This window comes from Rhipicephalus microplus, chromosome 8 (genome assembly GCF_043290135.1).
Source record: "Rhipicephalus microplus isolate Deutch F79 chromosome 8, USDA_Rmic, whole genome shotgun sequence".
Lineage (NCBI taxonomy): Eukaryota > Metazoa > Arthropoda > Arachnida > Ixodida > Ixodidae > Rhipicephalus > Rhipicephalus microplus.
The window spans coordinates 74151675-74168715 of NC_134707.1; positions in this window are offsets into that span (position 1 = coordinate 74151675).

Sequence of the window (17041 nt, forward strand, 5' to 3'; positions counted from 1 at the left end):
GTTAGATGGAATCTGGAGCCTATCATTGTATTGTACATGTTTTCATCTTCCTTCAACCTAGTTAGTCTTGTTTGGATGATGTGCTCCATCAATTTTCCTACACAAGATGGGATGGAAATGGGTCTGAGATGTCCAAGACTGAGCTTTTTCCCTAACTTAAGAATGAAAAACACATTGGCTGTTTTACAATCTTGCGGTATTTCTCCCTTATCCCAGCATTCTTGCTTATAGGTTGCAAGTTGACGAATGGAGCTGTCGTCAAGATTCCTGCTCATTTTGTTGTTGATTTTGTCCCTACCGGAAGCCTTGTTTGTTTTAGGCCGGTTAATTTCAGCCCTGGCTTCTCCAACCGTGATGGGGCTGCCCAGGTCCGGGTTTTCTGAACCAGCGTAGTCAGGGAGCATTTGAAATTCCGCGCAGCTGAGGTATTGTTACGAAGCGCGCCTCCGACGACGTCACGAAGGGCGCCACGAATCCCACCGCTGCAACCATTGTTTCGAAAGACGGCGACGCCATTACGGTCCCGAAGGCACCACTGCTTCGAACTCCGCCGGGAAGGTCACCACCGTTTGGTAGCGTAGGTTTCTCAGCTCGCGACTGCTTCTGCGCGGAACTGATAGACGAGCAGACGATACCATGGTGAGTTAAACAATGTTTATGTACAGCATATATACAGAGGCGTTGCAAATTCGGCACTGGGGCCGACAGCTTAGAGACCCAAAGAGCCGAGCTCTCCTCTCTAACACATAGGTCTACTGCTTACACATAGCTCAACTGCTCGCGACGCGCCACAGGGCTTCTTTTATATGCACCGGGTGGATTTTTGAGTAACCAAATGTCCAACCAAAAGCGCCGCTGGTCATGAGGTCAGACTCCTCCAATGGGGTCGCCGCTGGGCCACGTCATTCTCATCGAATCTGGAGCCGCTGCGCTGCACGTGGCTGCACCCAAGGACGAGTTACGTCGCCACGCATTGCGCCAGACTCACCAGCCAGGAAGGCGCCGGCTCGCTGGCTGACGTGACTCACTGCACGTGCGCGGCAGAAAGCCACCACCGCGTGATGACGCCGTTTAGTTGTTCGCGTCAGGCGGGCTTGCGTGCTGGCCTTGACACAGATTGCCTTTTTCAGAGGCATGGACGTTCGCTGTGGACTCGCAGGCATAACAGCACCCCCGCCGCGAGACAATGCGCCGAAATCACGAGCTGCTTCCACGTGGCTCGGATGTCAGGCGCGCTCGTTCGCCATGTCCCTCCAGGTTCACCTCCAGGGCCATGGGGAGAATGCAGCTCCAGACTCTGTTCCGGGAACACGTCCCGTTCTTGACGACGGATCTCAGCTCCACTGGCTTGTCGCCACAACTTGTCGGCCAGCTTCGCTCGTGTCTTCTGACCATCTTTGGCCTCAGCACTTGTCGATGGTTCTGCAACTTGTCAAGAACGGTTCGACAACAGACAACACACGGCACAAGCAAGTGCCCTCGGTCACCCGACAGAACACCAGACAAAGTATAGTACAACATATAGCTAGCTACGTGTCTATCAGAATTTCGTTTCCTCTACATCAAGAGGCACATGTGGGACACAAGACTCTAAAAATGAGAACTCAGATTTTTACACGTACAATAACGTAACGAAATAGAATACAACACATAGTTGGCTCCTTGAGCTCACTCTGGACGAGAGCGCTCAGCAAAGGTCGTGATGAGGTCAAAACTTTGCCCAGAATCGCCAGCGAGAAACCGAAAGGTGGAGAAGGTACTATCACGCACCGCTCATTGCGTCTGCATTAGCGTTAAGCTTCCCTTTTTTGTAGCGAACGTCTAAGTTGAGCTGTTGGAGCATCATGCTCTATCTCAGTAACCGGCCACTTTTAGGCGACGATACCTATGCGGTACTAAGGGCTGCTCGTACTTGCGACGATGCACATCTGTGTAACTACAATAGGGGAGTCCAGATTTCTCATAAAAAGGAACATTCCTTTTCAGCTCCTTCTTCTGGACTTCACTTAACCTAGGCTCTAGGTTCAACTGCTCCATGATTACCTCAAGTCCCCTTTCGATTACAGCACTAGAACTAAATATTTCTGCTCCCTCTTCCTCTGAAGCATTCAAAAGCAGATTTACGACTGCTTTCAAGTTACTGTGGTAAACTTTGTTCGGCCGCCTTTCTAATTTCACTTCATAATTCGTATCGGAAAGCTTAGATATTACTTTGGCGGGCTCTTCCCAATGAACCTCACGCTTGTTCCTTTTGGACGGCTGCAGCCGCTTTACCTGATTATCAACTTCAAAAGCACGCTTATTCGCCGATTTGTCGTTGTACTCCTTCGACAACACTTGTGCAGCTTTCGTGTGGCTTTCCACTAGCGCATTAATTGAGAGGTCCTCACGTTGCTCTCGAATGAGCGTTTCTCGATCGACCCTCGACAGCTTACTCACTCTTTCCGCTACAGGTGAGACCGTCGCACCCCTCTCGCTCTGACTCAATGGCGCCATGTCGTCTCCCCCTGCTACGGAAACCGCGCCAGTCGCTTCGGCGACAGGCTGCTCGAGTGACGGCTCAAATGACTCACACGGAGAATCTTGTGTCTGAGGTTCCCTCGACTCGCCCCCAAGGTCACACAGATTTTCTGCTTTTGAACTTGTTTCACCACATAGAACAAGATCATGCTCTCGCGAAAGCTTCCGCGCTTGTGACCGCGTGAGGGTCATGTACGCCAAGTTGGGGAAGAACGATTTACCCAGCTCTTTGAGAAGCTGCTCTGAGTTGTTAGAGAAAAGATAAGGGAAACGATCAGGAAGCGCGGCAGATACAGCCGCTTCGGTGCGAAGCTTACCGAACGAGCCTTCAATGACAACCGTAGCGATTGGTAATCGAGAACACTGCTCTTCAGCGACTTGCCTGATCCACGCGCATTCTCCTGTAAAGTCATGCGGAGACACCAATAATGGATGGACAACGTCCATGGTTGCCGCTCAGTCTCGAAGTGCTCGACACGTTTTCCCATTGACACTAATTTCTTGGATATATGGCTCTAACAACCGCATGTTCTTTTCCGATTCTCGGATTGTTGCAAAAGCCAACTTTTGCTTACAGTTTATCGCGATGTGCCCTGCCTTTTTACAGTTGTAGCAGATTCACGGCTTCCGTTTGTTTTTTTATTCTAAGATAGTTGCAAACTTTTGCTGACAGCTTATCGCGATGTGCCCTTCCTTTCTGCAGTTGTAGCAGATTGGCGGCTTCGGCTTGTTTTTCAATTCTCAGATAGTTGCAAACTGTTGCTTACAGTTTATCGCAATGTGCCCTTCTTTTTTGCAGTTGTAGCAAATTCGCGGCTTGCGTTGATCAAATTTCTTTGAAAGGCCCTGTTTCCTTTCATTCTTTTCAACGCGAACTGCCCTGCTATAGCAACTTTCGGCGAGTATAATACTCCTCTGCTAACTCTGCTGTCTTGTTTAGCTGTACTTCACCAAGTTTGTCCTTCAGCCGAAGCTTGACATCCTCCTCGATGCAGCGGTAGAATTGCTCCAATGCAATGCATTCTACCACTTTATCGCGGTCGTCATAAACCCCTTTGCCCTTCAACTATTCAATTAAATCGGCCTTAGGACGAAACGCGAAGTCAACGTGTGACTCATTCCCCTTTTTATCATACCAGAACCTTTGCCTGAAAGCCTCGGGTGACAACTTATAACGTCTCAAGAGCACTTTCCTAACCTCGTCATAGCTCTCAAACGCTTCCCTCGACAAGCAAGTTATCGTGTCGGACACTTCGCCGGGAAGAAGAGCTAACAGGTTCCGCGGCCAAAGAGACCACTCCAAAGCATTTCGCTCACAGACGTGTTCAAACTTGACGAGATACTTCGCCATGTCCTAACCTACTACGAACGGTGGCAGTTGGTCCCGATTTCTAGAACCGCTTACCTGAATCGTCGGAGAAGCTACGCTAGGCGCCTGCGAACACTGTAGTATTGCCAATTTTATTTGTTTCAACTCGAGGCGCTCCTGTCTCTCAGCCTCCTCGCGCTCGCGACGTTCGCGCCTTTGAACTTCTTCATGCTCGCGAACTTCTCGTCTTTCAGCTTCTTCACGTTCGCGAGCTTCTACTTCTCGCCTTTCAGCCTCCTCGCGGCGTGCTTTGATATCCGCCCAGGCTTCATCGACTTCCTCAGCCGACACTTTTTCATTCTTCATGATCTCAAGAATCGCTTGCTTTCGTTTCGCACGGCCCAAAGTAATGCCGAGTTCCTCACAACTTTCGATGAGTTCCTTCACTTTACGGTTCTCCATCATTCACACTAGCCTCTTGTTGTTTGCCTCTGTTAAGAATTTACTTGCCGTACCCACTATAAGTATACTAGCAAAACCCGCAAGCAATTTTTAACATTCCCGTGGTTACCCCCTTCACTTTAACTTTGGTTTCAAAGCACTCTGACTTTGCTTGAAACGATCAAGGCTCACTTTATTGCTTCACACAGTCCTTCTCTGAACTACGACAACCTGAGCTAGAGTAGTCTGGCGAATTGAGGGGAAAACATCAGGCACTCACCACATCGATGTCGCTGACGCCGGCTGATCCCGCAGCTGCCAACCACTGTTACGGAGCGCGCCTCCGACGACGTTACGAAGGGTGCCACGAATCCCACCGCTGCAACCACTGTTTCGAAAGACGGCAACGCCATCATGGCACCACTGCTTCGAACTCCGCTGGGATGGCCACCACCGTTTGGTAGCAATGGTTTCTTAGCTCGCGCTGCTTCGGCGCGGAGCTGATAGACGAGCGGACGAAACGACGGTGAGTTAAACAAGGTTTATGTACAGCATATATACAGAGGCGTTACAAATTCGGCACTGGGGCCGACAGCTTAGAGACCCGAAGAGCTGAGCTCTCCTCTCTAACACATTGGTCTACTGCTAACACATAGCTCAACTGCTCACGACGCGCCGCAGGGCTTCTTTTATATGCACCGGGTGGATTTTTTGAGTACCCAAATGTCCAACCAAAAGCACTGCAGGTCATGAGGTCAGACTCCTCCAATGGGGTCGCCGCTGGGCCGCGTCATTCTCATCGAATCTGGAGCCGCTGCGCTGCACGTGGCTGCACCCAAGGACGAGTGACGTCGCCACGCATTGCGTCAAACTCACCAGACAGGAAGGCGCCGGCTCGCTAGCCGACGTGATTCACTGCACGTGCGCGGCAGAAAGGCACCACCGCGTGACGACGCTATTTAGTTGTTCGCGTCAGGCGGGCTCGCGTGCTGGCCTAGACACAGATTGCCTTTTTCAGAGGCATGGACGTTCGCTGTGGACTCGCAGGCATAACAGTATGGATCCGTGACCTCCGTTAATAATTCCGTCGTCTGACCTTTATATTTATACACAAGCTTTTGAAGTTGCTGTCCGGCCTCCGGCTTAGTTTTTTTTGGGGGGTTTAATAGATGCCGTAGTAGCTGCAATGTTTTAGCACTGCCAATCTCTCTATCTATCTTATCACAGATTCTACCTCACTTTTGTTTGGTAAGTTCTAATGCATAATCTTCAATCTCCCTATTCAGTGCAGCAACTTCCTTTCGGAGAGTTCTGTCTCCTCTTTTGTGACTGATTTTTTGCTCTAAGCTTTTCTTTTTCTTCCACATGCATACAAGATGTCTATCAACAACTTCCTCATTACCAGCGTCAATCTCTTCGCGTCCTGAACCGACTGGATCACCCCTTTACTCCAATTTTTAATATCATTAATGGGGTCCTGTTCCGACCTGATATTTCTAAAGGTCACCCAATCTGTAATTTCAACTTTTCTCCTAATGATCACCAGCGGGCCGTTAGCAACGATAATCTCAAAAATTATATGATCACTACCTAGGTCGTCCCCGGTATTGCACCACGTGGCGGCGGTGGCACTGCTGACCAGGGTAAGATCTGGCGTAAGACCAGACCTTACCACACGTTTACCACACGGTAAGACCACACAGTAAGACCAGAGCTTACCACACAGTAAGACCACACGTTTGCGCGAGAAACCCCTACAGTTTCACTGCCAAATCGTATAACTGCAAGGGTGCAGAGCCATCATGGTTTACCTTGAGCGCTTGGCATAGCCAATCTATCTGTCGGTCCCTGCTAGCAAATTCAGCCTTAATTTGCTCAATAGCGTTGCCTACTTGTTTCATCTGTTCTAGTACAGCTTGGAGCATACCTTGAAATCACTTTGTTTCCACCTCAAGCGCTTCAATTCTCACTCCGTAATTCTCTTCATTTTCGGTTTCTTTAGCCCTCTTCTTCCTTAAAGGCGGTTGGTTTGCTACCTGAGGTGTTTCCAGTGCCTGCCCTGGTTCACTGGTTAGATGGGCTTTAATCTCATCAAGCTGTTTGCGTAATTCCGCATTTTGCTCTTGTAATATCCTGTTTTGCTTTTTAAGAGGATTATACGTCTCTGTATTAGTATCCTGGGAGACCCTAGTTACCCAACCCACCTGTGGTCATGTGGATTTTGACTTCTCCTAGGTACAATCACCACCATCACCTGGTGCCTTGAGAGAAACTTCGAGCTGCTCCAGCGATGGCTACTGGAGGAAGGATTCCGTGCGCCTTCTCGATCTACTTCGATGCTTGGATTTGTGCCTCGAACGATCTTGAACTCCGTCTGTCCTGCTGTGCCTCTGTGTGTCCTCTTCAGCCTTACGTCGTTCTTCCTGCTCCCGCGCTTCTTCAAGCTTCATTTCGCACTGTCGCGTCTTCACTATATAAGGTGTCTGAAAAAGTTTTTTGGACCTTTTGTCTCAGGTCACGTGCTCCTTGCCACACAGACGGCACCTCGGTGTACATTCATGGTCCTTGGGTGGGGAGGCCACCCCACAACCTCTGCATTTTTCGTGCGGGCTGTCACATACGTCAGATCGATGTCCCAGCTCACCACACCTGTAACACACTTCATATCTCTTCTTGTAGAGAAAACATTTCATCGGCGTCCCAAAGCAGATCATTCATCTCGGCACGTAGCTGTCAATGAAGGTGATGATTACCGAAGCGGAGTTCCCCATCTTTCGCACAACAAGAATAGGACGATTGTCTTCGTGTGAGAAAGCCAGTTCCAATTCCCTCTCAGAGGGTCTGATATCAAGTCCACGTACCACTCCTTTGCCACAGCTTTCAGGCGCAGCCATATATGTCTTCATCTGGTACTCCTTGCCGTCAAGCTTTATTACTTTCAGGCCCAACATTTTCTTGGCATCATCCTCCCGGGGCGTGCTGTATATCAATGTTCCTTGCTTGTCGTTGACAACAATCCTGTCCTCCTCCCGCCCTTTCTGCCATGGAATGCCTGCTGCCATCCTTACTGCTCCATCAATCACAGGTGCCGAGCGTCTGGTGAGCGTCAGCCCTTCTTTGGGCCTGATAATAACCTTGTGATCCGCGTTTGGCAGTCGCGGTAGATGCGACGCTACAGACCACTCCGCCAGCTTTTTTCCCGCCGCTTTATATGAGGGTCTCCCGCTTTCACCATGCTTGTCGCAATTGAAGCCGGCCGGCACCGTCCTGCCTTCTTTTCCGCATCCACTGCTGGTAGGCGCCGCCCTGGTGGCGCCGTCGCGTTCTCGTTGTTGACTCTCCTGGAGCTCCGCCACATGTTTCGACAATTTCGTCACCCAGTCCGAGCTTTCCAATGCTTCTTGATCGGCATCTCTACCATTAACAGTCACTTCCATTGTCATAGTGCCTCCGCAGACGCTCTACGAGCCGATGCCTGGAGCCTCGAATGCCGATCCGACCGCCTCGGCGCTTGGCCGAATGGTTGAGTTGGCGAGACGCACAACGTGGCCGAAAACCACAGGGGCAACAAAATCCTTTAAAATTCACTTACAGCCTTCAGAATGGTAGTCATAGGATCCTGAGCACGTCCGCAACCACACACAGCACTTTATCAGCTGGCTGTTGTCCTCTCCGCTTGAAAAAGTGGTCATTTCACGGAGCCGATGCGGAGCCGTGTCTACACCTCTGCGCTACAGTAGCGTTCATACGAGTCAGAGAAGTACCGGATTCTTCGCTCAGAAGGAAGCTTTCGGTGACAGCCTTCGTTGCTGAACACACGACACACCGATCGTCTCCGCTCTTTAGGCAGGCACCACACAAGTGAATAAATGGTCGACTTAGGCTCAGGGATATCTAAACTGTACTTTACAGTCATTCTTACACTTTAGAATTGTGCCTACTTAAAGTAAAAAGCGCCGGCAGCATGTACACTGACGCGGCCGGCACGATAGGCCTCGCTGGGACGGTGCACTGGGTAAGGCTGCTCTCGAAGCAGCTGAGTTGCGATGCGTGAATTTTCTGCATTTGAGCTTTGCAACATTACTAACTGTTACCTAAACTGTAACTGAAATAAGTGGAAGGTCAATAAATGCCAGAAATACATTTACGGAGTGGCGATGCTGAGCGACAGCCATTTTCCTGGCCTCCGCTGGCAGTAAACAGCAGGCGTGCCTGTGTACAGATATATACATTTATATCAATACCAACAATTGAAATAACACCCATAGAAATACCATTGGATTCCACTGAAAAGTATGCCAGGGAGTCCGTTCACGAAGGCGTGCCCCATTACCAGCTGAAAATAGCATGCTGTTACTTATCAGTTGGAGAAGTACCGGCTGCGGCCAGCAGCTTTCGGTGACAGCTTGCGTAGCTGAAAGCGCGACGTTCGATCGTCAGCGCTCCTTGTGCGAAAATAGACAAAAGACCAAAATAGCTGATTTAGGTTCATTAATGTATAAACGATACTTTACAGCTATTCTCACACTTCGAAGTTATGTGTACACGAAGCAAGAAGCGCTGGTAACATATACAACAAAGCGGCCGGCACGACAGACATAATGTTCGCTGAGCCGGGCACTGGGTAAGAAAGACCGCTCTCGACGCGGTAAGTTGGGATGGTTGATAATTCTGCATTTGAGCTCCGGAACATTTCCAACTCTTACCTGAAGTAAGTAGAAGGATAATCATGGCCAGGCATACATTTATGTGGTGGGTGGAATCAAACGACAGCTTTTTTTCTCGCCTCCACTGGGAAACCTTGCAAAGTGATCGAGAGAGCTGATTTACGTTTCGTCAACTTTGCGGCAAAAACAATTTCCTGTTTCTGTTAAGAGTAGCGTGCAGATCCAGGCTTACAAACACTGCAACTTGGAATCGTTACAGCAATACACAGATTATGCGAATTCGGCCGGTATACGCGGGAGCATGTGCGAAAAAGATGCATTATAACTGCGGCTATATGTACATGCGCCGCAAAAATTACGTATGCTCGGTATTTCTTAGGGTAGCATCTCATCTTTATTTGCCGTCGAATCAAGTGTTTTATATTCAACGACACTGAAACATATCACGGCACATGCTACAATAACGTGCACGCTGCGCTGGTAGAAACAGTGCGTGCTCCAGTGTTCACCAGCGCTTGCCAGTGAAAATTTTAGCGCTACAGCGCTTCGCAGTGCGCACCAGTATCACAGCGGTTAAGCCAGTGCCCTTACCAGTGCGACACAGCTTTTTCCCAGTGCGCCCAGCGAAGTGCCAGTAATCGCAAGTGTGTACCAGTGTCTCCAGCGTGTACCACTGCCAAAAAACTCACTGGAATCCCGCTGTTCTTGCAATAGGGATTGCGAAAATTATTTAACACGACTTGCGTAGTTTATGTAATTTGTTGCTTGAAAAGATCAATAAAACTCTAGATAAATGTTGAGACGCAATAGGGGAATGTTAGCGTCTCATTTCCATTTTCTCCCGCGAATTGCAACGAGATGAGGGGCTAATGTGTCGGCGTTTCGCATGCGTTCGTGTCCTCGCGGTCAGTGCATGGAGCAGACGACCGCCGTGAAACGCTCCTACGCATCCGCGCACTCATTGTGCTCATGTATTCTACCGCTTCTAAGCCAGCGTTTCCGAACGATCCCGCTGAAACAGGCAGAAGACCACAAAATAACACTGGTCAACAAAGCAACGCCACTCGCGTGCTTGGGTTGGGGGGGGGGTGGACTTGTCTGGGCACGTCATGCGCACCTCACCTCTTGGTCGGATGCGGGAGAGGGTGGGAAAAAGATATGGCTGGTGAAGGTTACGCGGAAGAGCCACAAGGGTTTCGAGCTCGCCTCCTCTCATCCTCGTCTCGCGCAATTTCAAAAAACCTGTTTTCGCCACTCGTGATGAACTGATTCATAAATTTTTTGCGGCATAATGTTACTTATCAGACACTCAACAACATCCACTGTCTAACAAGACTTTGGTATGGGGCCTGGTGAGCACCCTTTAAAATAGAAGTGTTGTACGTCGAGAAAACTTCAGACGCAGCTCGGCGAAAGGTGCTTTATAAAGCAGATCTGGCTATCGGCGAGCGGCGTGCGCGAGCTACTACTGCAGCCACCGATCATCATCATCGCTTCTTCAGTAACAGCAGAGCGTCCGTCATTCAGAATATTTACTATATATATATATATATATATATATATATATATATATATATATATATATATATATATATATATATATATATATATATATATATATATATATATATATATATATATATATATATATATATATATATATATATATAAGGCACCAAGACTGGCAGCCTTGGTGCCTTAGGTTGTATACGAAAGACTATTGGTCAGCTCCAAGCTCATAACGAGTCATGTGATGCCCGAAAGGCTCATCAAGAGTTTGCCACACTCACCGCCATGGCTACAGATGGCGCTGATTGCCACTCCCACGCTTAAAATCACATATGTATACACGATAAAGTGAATGAGACGATGGCCACTGTGGTAGCTCAGTGGTAGAGCATCGAACGCGTTATTCGAAGGTCGCAGGTTCAGTTCCTGCCCACGGCAAGTTACCTTTTCACCCACTTTTCTTTCTTAACAGTTATCTTACAATCCGGTCTAATAATCTTCCCTATACTATCCTTGGCATTATTGTCTGTTAGATTTCATTAATACTGTGTGTCAAAACACGAAAAAACGAGCCCTTAAGTATGCACTTCTTTATATATATATATATCCTGCTCACGGCTGGTAATTTTTTCATCAACTTTTTTTTTCTTCTTATTTACATTCCATTGGTTCTAATAACTTCCCCTGTACACTCTTTGGCATTACTGTCTATTATATCTCTTTAATATTGTATCAAAAACACTGAAAAACGAGCCTTTCGGTATAGACTTCATTCCTATATATATATAAATAAATAAATAAAGATATATATATATATATATATATATATACATGTATATATATATATATATATATATATATATATATATATATATATATATATATATATGTTAAGCTGTTCAAGGCCAAGTGCCCCGTACGTGGCGCTGGGCGATGGAATATTCTGCCGATAAAATTATCATCTTTCTAGCGTGACCTGTAAAGTATTGGGTCAAACACTTTTGCTCGAAAAACTTTTTATCGAGACTCTGTCACCACCTGAAAGTTCGCTTGCTTTTGCTAATGTGTGCGTAATAGCAAAAAATTATATACATTTTATATTTGCGAAATTTTTATACTGTGCTTGAGCTAATAAAAATGTTTTGTTTACTTGTGCCACTGAATTTTCGAAACTTTTGTGTTTACCAAACAGCTAGGTTCAAAAACAAGAAAAATCTTCGTAGTTCCACTTTTTTATGCTAGCTGAAAGTGTATCTAAGCAATAATTTATTATTATTGTGATTTACAGTAAAGTATATTTTTGTACAAAAATGTTTAGAGGAAATAAATCTTTCCGAATAAAGTTTGAAATCGGCAAAAATGTGCAATTTGTCCCATATTTATTTTTTACAGATGCGTTACGAGAAAAATCCTCAAGATAAAGCGTTTTGATAGGCGATTCAATTGCTAAGTAATCAACACATTTCAATCTAATCAGTCTTTTCTTTAGGAAAGAAAATAATATTTGAAGTTGCACTCAGAAAGCACCCTGCCTTCCTTTGTTGCCACTTAACGGCAAAGCACGTCGGCCATTTCATCGGACACTTGTCCTATGAAGCGGTAGGATGCGAGATGTATGTCAGCGGCTGGTGAGTGGTCGAAAGTCCCATTGCTTTCATGTGAAGGGTACAAGTATTGAGTTCCCTTTACGATTCAAGCTTGATTGGCATGCCCATTGGGAAGTATGAATGGCATACAGCATCATCCAGATCTGCCCCGCTGTGGTCGTATAGAGGCTAAAGTACTCGGCTGCTGACCTGCAGGTCACAGGACCGAATTCCGGCTGCGGCAGCTGCATTTCCGATGGAGGCGAAAATGCTGTAGGCCCGTGTGCTCAGATTTCGACGCACGGTAAAGAATCTGAGATGGTCAAAATTGTCGGAGCAATCCACTACGGTGTCTCTCATAATCATATGGTGGTTTTGGGGCGTCGAGCCCCACATATCGATCAATAAATCATTATGAAAACACATTGTTCGCAGATTGTGCTACACAGTTGTCTGCAATACCAGCACACAGAAACCAGGACAAAAGGCACAGTTTGTACACTTTCTCTATGTGCAGTGGACTTCTACCTCATTCAGATGCCGCTATGCATCACTAGCGTACAGAACATACTTCACCAACACTTTGAAAGCCTCACTTTCTGGAACAATAACTTAAGTGATACAAGCTCCTGGTCTATAAAGATCGCCTCTCAAAGAAGGACCTCTGCACTACTACTAGATACCTACATATATAGATAAATCTTTGTTCATTAAAACGTCATAGTTATTTATTTTAGCGTGTTCTAATGGACGCATGGCGTGTTAGGCTGTTTGCGTGAACGTTAGGGGAAGTTTTATTGTGCTTATTTTTTCCACACATTGCAAATGCCTTGGCCGCACCAGTCAGCACTGTGGACGTGACTACGAATCCTATAGGCTGTTAAGCCCGAGCCGTTACGGTCGCGTAGATCACGATCGCGTTGCCTTAGCGTCTGCAGAGATGCCCGCGGTTAAGCACTGGTGAAGCTACGAACGTGTATTTGGCGAAATAGTTACTGTGTTCACGCATATTTGTGCATAGCGGTGTCACACTGCAGTATATATCTTTATATGCAGTGGCTTGATATTCGCAACTAAGGTAATGTTGAGGTATTTCGAGATTTGAAGATTTACGACGAAACCCGAGGCAGAAAACCAGGCAGGCTACGTTTTACACACAAGGATGCCTGCCAGACACGGTCCGTGTGCCTACTAGCAAGCTGGAGCTTGGAAACGTTAGCAGAATAGTTTAAGTACAGCAGTGATCGTAATGGCTATCTTTTTAAAACGACTGTACAAGTTCCGACCGTCTGCAATGAATTTCTCACAACCGAGCTCTGCCATTCTTTCAGGTTGTAGTCACACAGCTCGTACTAGACTACGTTTGCTTCCCACGGTCACGTTAAGGGTCTGATGGTCTCTTTGAAACTGCTCACTTACTCTTCCCACTGTAGCATGGTACCGCCAACTTTGACACGAGCATCCCCATCGTTCATGCAGTATTCTAGCAGGTAATGTGCTCGACCGAATGAGGTAATCGCAATATTCCATCAGGGTAGCGCGTTTATGAGAGGATTGCACCTACTCCGCGTACGCCGCTACCAGCTGTCTGCAGTTAAGTAAACCGTGAATGTTGCCAAAAGAAGCATCCAGCCAAGTATATGAACATTGACGTAAGTCAGACGGGTCGTTCTGCTAATGGTAGGGTCTTCTGCTAATGGAGTCATGAAGTGTTGCTCAGGCCCATGCTCACTGCTTTTCGAGAAATGTAGTGTGGTGAGCCAATACCATGATCTCGTAACACGCGAAGATGTTGATGTGGATTAGATTGCGCAGTTGGTTGTCGACTATGTCCGCACTCCGTCAATCCCAATAATGCCCAAGAAACTTGATGATCTACGGGAGAGCTTATTATAATTTTAGTAGTGCTGCAGGCAGCTTACCTGTGCTATGCCCTGTCCCGTGCTATGAGGGAAGTGGTTATCATCTGTTGTTGTAGACGATGCATTGTTTTCGCAGTGAAAAATCTAGATAGTCTGCACTGTGTGCGCTCCCAATTTGTGTGCACTGCGTGCTTTTCGCGCTGTTTTCTAGTCTTCAACAGCCAACAAATCCAACTCTCAACACTCATCTCATTGTTTCTGTTTCCGGTTCCGGTAATTTGTGGACATCTGCGACGACGTGTGGCGCTAGAAAAAAAATCGATTAAGTGCATGTGCACACTGAACGTTATGTGGCGCAACTGTAGCATACTACATGCCTGGTCTTACGGTAGCGCTTCATGTTGTTCGTGTGCTAGCACTTGCATGGTTTACCCGAGTATTTAAGGATGCAATACGTTTCTAGGACAAGCCATCAATAACCGCTCACTGCGTGTTCCTGGCTCCCTGTGATTATTGCAGGCACAAAGCCAGGCTTATTCTAGTAGGAGATTTCTCCGAAAGGAATGAATTTCATTCGTAGGTATATCCTGTGCCTCTACAAAACAACGTTTTCGCCCTTGTTTTTCGCGTGAGAACTTATTTTCTTTTATAAATTACTTGAAGCGAAGCGCTCATCCCAAATTTATGCGTAATTGCGGTGTGTTCTGCCAAGAGTTGTTTTAAATGTAAATAATGATTCTGCGTGTGTCTTATTTCAGGCTACCGGATCACCTCTTCCGCCTCTTCACTTCAGCGAACAGTCGCTCTCGGCGAATCACGACGCTGCAATAGACTATCACCTACGCATCCGTTATTTGAAGGCATTGGCTTCATTTTCTTTGTCAACAGGGCACCTGCTCCTAGATACACTTGCTGACTTTGGACAAATGGAGGTGGGAAAAAAGAATGGTGAGTGGCACCCAGTCAAGGTAGGCTAAACTGATTTAGTTTTTCGTTTGTTTTTTTGCAAAAGGCTCAGATCTTGTTTTGCTGCAATCTTGTTACTAAGTTGCAAAATACAAAGCTACAATTTCCTTGCTTCTTTTGCTTGATAACAAAAAATACTTTTTTCTCTCCCTAGTGTTTGCATTTCTTTGTTTTCTTGTGAGCCTTTAAATTGCGTGTGCCCTAATTGTGGTGACTTTTGCCAAATCTTACAATCCGGTCTTCTCATCGCAATATTATGTCTTATTTTTTAAGGTTGCTTCCACAGAACAGAAGCAACAACACAATCAGTAACAATTCTGAAGCTCCCAGCAATCATCGCATTTATTTTATCTATAATCAGAAAGAACTAACTTGTAAACACGATGCCAATTCCTACAGTCCAATTTCTATCATATGTCACCCTGCACACCACAGTCGCATTTTTTATTGGCTATTATTAGGCTTCGATTTTTGTAAACAAACTGGCTCGCGCATAAAGCCCTACACAAGAGACAATCGATGCGCCCCTTTTGGGATTGCTTTTTCAGTGGTCCAGGCAGTGTTTTCATGGTGTGTTAGAGTTCGCTGCTCTTGTATTTCTGGGGTGTTCATCTGGATGTGTATAGAGCAGCGTCTAGCGGTACATGAAGGGGCTAGGCGTACTGGTCGGGAGGTACAGGCGCGACTAATGCTGCAAGTAACACGACTTGCGTGGCCGATGGACGCCGCGTGAAATAGCCATCGTGGCGTTTCGATAAGCGAAGCCCACTGCACTGTGTCACTTCCAAGTCACTGCGTCTGTACAAAGAGAAAATGCATACACTGCAAAAAATGCTTGTCAGTGAACCTAAGCGAGACAGTTGGTGCTGCATGCATGTCAACAATGTGAATGTGCTTTGAACACGCGGACAGACAATTGACCGCACACACCTGAATTTTCCCTGTCCGTGGTTTCAAAACCCCACAGAGTCTGCATGCAGGAAAAGAGTTGACTGTTACAAAGTTAAATAGTGTGATTCAGATTTTTACTGGAACTCGAAACCTACCTCCGGTCGAACCACGAACATATTTATGTTTTCGTCGTAGCACACTACCTCAGGATAAAACACCTACTTCAGCGCTTGTGTCACACCAGGCACTTTTTATAGAGATCAGCGAATACTGGAATCGCTTGCGATTCGAAGTGTTCGTGGATCTGAGAAATTATGAAATATATTGGATATCTGATGACGCGCATCAACTGCAGCTGCTTCACGCGAACAATTACTGTTGACGTACAAGCAAGCTTCATTAATCATACTTTGAAGTTGAATCCCTCTAATCCTACAGTTTATGTTCTCACCGAAAGATAAATTAGCTTGATTGCGGTGATGTTCATTGGCGGCAAAAAGACAGGCGATGAGTAATTTGTTCGCACAGATAGCAGCCCACTCATCGGCATCGTTTGCGGGAAAATCAAATGCAACGACAATAAAACGTGCACACTGTGCGGTGCTTCATGTTGAGCGCGGGTACTTTGTGTCTCATGTTGTTTCGAACAGTCCACATCATTGATAACGCTCGAACTATTCTAGAAACACCTTTACGATGGGGCTTCGTTTTGCTACCCATTTCACGCGCCACTTTTTGGCCACGGGTGGAAGGCGACAGGCTCATTCCATGTTAAACGTCACAGCCATTCTGTCGATCATATCACATGGCCTAGAAAAAGATTGTGCTTATTTTTGGCATCGAAAAAAGCGAGTTGCTAGAATATGTACAAGGTAAAAATACCTTTTATAATGTGGGTGCTTTCCAAACATCCCAGGTTGTGATGTGGGTTTAAATTCAGAAACTAAATGGTTTGAAAGGTACTGCTCCTTCTTTCTATACCAAACGTTTTCTACGTATAAGCTATAGGCGCTTGTATAAAAGGCTTGAAGCTGCGTAATATTAACGCAATTTTTTCTACACATCTCTCCGAGATTTTTGCCAAAATGTGTTATATTTGCATTTTTATGACAATACTTCTTTTTGTATGAATATTTGAGCATTGAATACGTACTCTGTAGAAGGTATAGTTTGCAAAATAATTATTTCCAGACGCTTCCAGTAAATAAACTTTACGCAAAAATCAAAATTGACAAAATTGTCATTTTCGTCCACATTGATACCAGAATTGCACCATGTAGTGGCCGAATT